General features: G+C 36.9%; 1 pseudogene; it reads left to right on the top strand.

Moving 5' to 3' along the window:
* Positions 1-370: 370 nt before the first annotated feature.
* LOC139855571 (cell division cycle 20.2, cofactor of APC complex-like) lies at positions 371-2,158 on the top strand (annotated as a pseudogene).
* The last annotated feature ends 442 nt before the right edge of the window (positions 2,159-2,600 follow it).

The raw sequence follows: 2,600 nt of genomic DNA on the forward strand, positions 1-2,600 counted from the left end.
TATTTAGGTCATACTACAAACGTTATCACTTTCTCTCTCTATTGTTTGCAATCTAAGCAACCAACAATCCCATTATTATTTCTTCTTCAACGGTTGTAATATAGATCTTACGAATTAGTAGTATCAATATTGATTGCTTGCTTGCCCTAATTTCTTTTGCAGGATTTAATCCAATTTGGGTTATATTTTGTTTTTATATTTAGATCATACTACAAACGTTATCGCTTTCTCTCTGTACTGTTTGCAATCTAAGCAACCAGCAGTCTCATTAATTCTTCAAACATTATATTGCGTGCCCTAATTTGTTTTGCAGGGTTTAATCGATATTCTTTTTTATTTTATTTTATTTATGTCTGTTACTAATAAAGTTATGGATGCAGGATCTACATCGTTTCCAGATTTTAAATCACAATCACGTTGCACTCTTGAGGAACAGTTCATTCGAAAATGGAAATTTCGTGAAAATGTAAGCACTTTTCTGTAATTTAGGGCTTTTTCAATTGATTGTTCAATTGGTTACTGAATTAGGGTTTTTATGATCATTACATAGTTAATAACTGAGTGTTTTTATTTGTTTGATAAATATTTAGTTGGATCGCTTCATACCGAATAGATCAGCTAAGGATTTCGATTTTGCTCGTTACATGCTAACCGAAGCTACAAAAGGTAAGGAAAACTCCAAAATTATCTCACCATCTAGTGAAGCGTACTTGAAGCATTTGAAGGATACCTTCAACATGAATAGAACCAAAGCCTCCAACACCCATTGAACCGATCCCCAGTTACTTTACTTCATCAGATCACTACTTGAAACCCGCAAAGGCCTGCAGATTCATTCCTAAGGTGTGTCTTATTTTTAATCCTGTGTTTTTGTTGTCAGATGTTTATGTTATTAGATTGTAATACGAGTATTTTTTTCGATTGATTGCTGAGATATGTTTTTGATTATTTTATACAGGCTCCAGAATGAACATTGGATGCAGCAGGTCTTATTGATGATCACTGCTTAAATCTAATGGTCTGGGGAAGCAAAAATGTTGTTGCGATTGCTTTTGGTAACACAGTGTTTCTATGTGATGGTAGTCATGGTACATCTAATAAAGCATTATAATTTGTGACTGTTGATGATGAAAGTGAGCCCGTGACAAGTGTCAAATGGGCACCCGATGGCAACCGCCTCTCACTCGGATTAAACAATTATGATGTACAACTATGGGATTCCTCTTCTAACCAATTGGTAAAGATCTGATCTTTGTTAATTAACCTTGTGTTATAATTTCTTGATTTGTTTGACCATGTTAATTAATTTGACCTCATTTTTTTATTGAATCAGTTGGACACATTGGAAGGTAGTCATGATTTTTGTGTTGGAGCAATGGATTGGAATAACAATATTCTCACGACAGGAGATGTGAATGGTCGGATCGTGAACACTGATTTTAGAATAAGATCACGTATAGTTGAGACCTACTCACGCCACCACCGAGAAGTTTGTGGGCTAAAATGGTCAGCTTCAGGTCAACTATTAGCCAGTGGTGGAAATGACCATCTTCTTCACATTTGGGACCGTTCAATGGCCTCAAGGACAGCTCGGACCCAATATCTTCACAGGCTCGAACACACTGCTGCAGTGAGAGCCCTTGCCTGGTGTCCCTTCCAGGCTAATGTTCTTGCTTCAGGGGGTTGTGGTGGTGGTCAAGAGTGTATTAAGTTTTGGAACACGCACACAGGTGCATGCTTGAACTCAGTGGACACGGGATCACAAGTGTGTGCACTTTTATGGAACAAGAATGGACGCGAGTTGCTGAGCTCACATGGGCCCACCCAAAATCAGCTGACTCTGTGGAGGTACCCCTCGATGGTAAAAGTGGCTGAGCTTACTGGTCATACATCCAGATTTCTTTATATGTCACAGGTAATGTCAAAATTAAAAGTCAAACTTTCCTTGTGTGCTCAAATTGGTCAAAACTTAAAAGTCAAACACTAATTAATACTGTAATGTGATAATTTGCAGAGCCCAGATGGATGTACAGTTGTATCTACTGTAGGAGACGAGACATGAAAATTTTGGAACGTTTTTGGGCAGCCTGAAGTAGCTGCAAAAGCTGCACCTAAATCCAACCCTGAGCCATTTGCTCACTTGAACCGTATTCGTTAATATATGCTCGATAAGTAGAATCACTTATAGATACACTGCTTGTGTATCCATCTTTTAAAGATGTTATCTTGTAAATCTCTCTTGGTTGGTTTTTTTCCTTCACTTCTAAGGTATTCCACGTTAAAAAGATATCTGGTGTTGCTTTAAGTATTTAGTCATCTAATTTCATTATATTTGGATAAGGAGGAATATATAAGCATTTATTATCAAATCTGAGGTTTATGCAACCTGAAAGTTTACCTTTTCCACCATAACAATTAAACGTTTTATAACTCAGTTGTTTAGTCTATTGTTTAATCCATAAATTTTCCAAGTGTCTAATTGTTGGCGGTTGATAGTATTTATATGTATGATGACATGTAACCATATTTGGCGATTTAGATCGTGGGAAGTGAGTTTAGTTAGAGATGACTCTGCGGTCGTCAAAATAGAGCAGGTGGTT

The sequence above is a fragment of the Rutidosis leptorrhynchoides genome, chromosome 6 (genome assembly GCF_046630445.1).
Source record: "Rutidosis leptorrhynchoides isolate AG116_Rl617_1_P2 chromosome 6, CSIRO_AGI_Rlap_v1, whole genome shotgun sequence".
In the NCBI taxonomy this organism is placed as follows: Eukaryota; Viridiplantae; Streptophyta; class Magnoliopsida; order Asterales; family Asteraceae; genus Rutidosis; species Rutidosis leptorrhynchoides.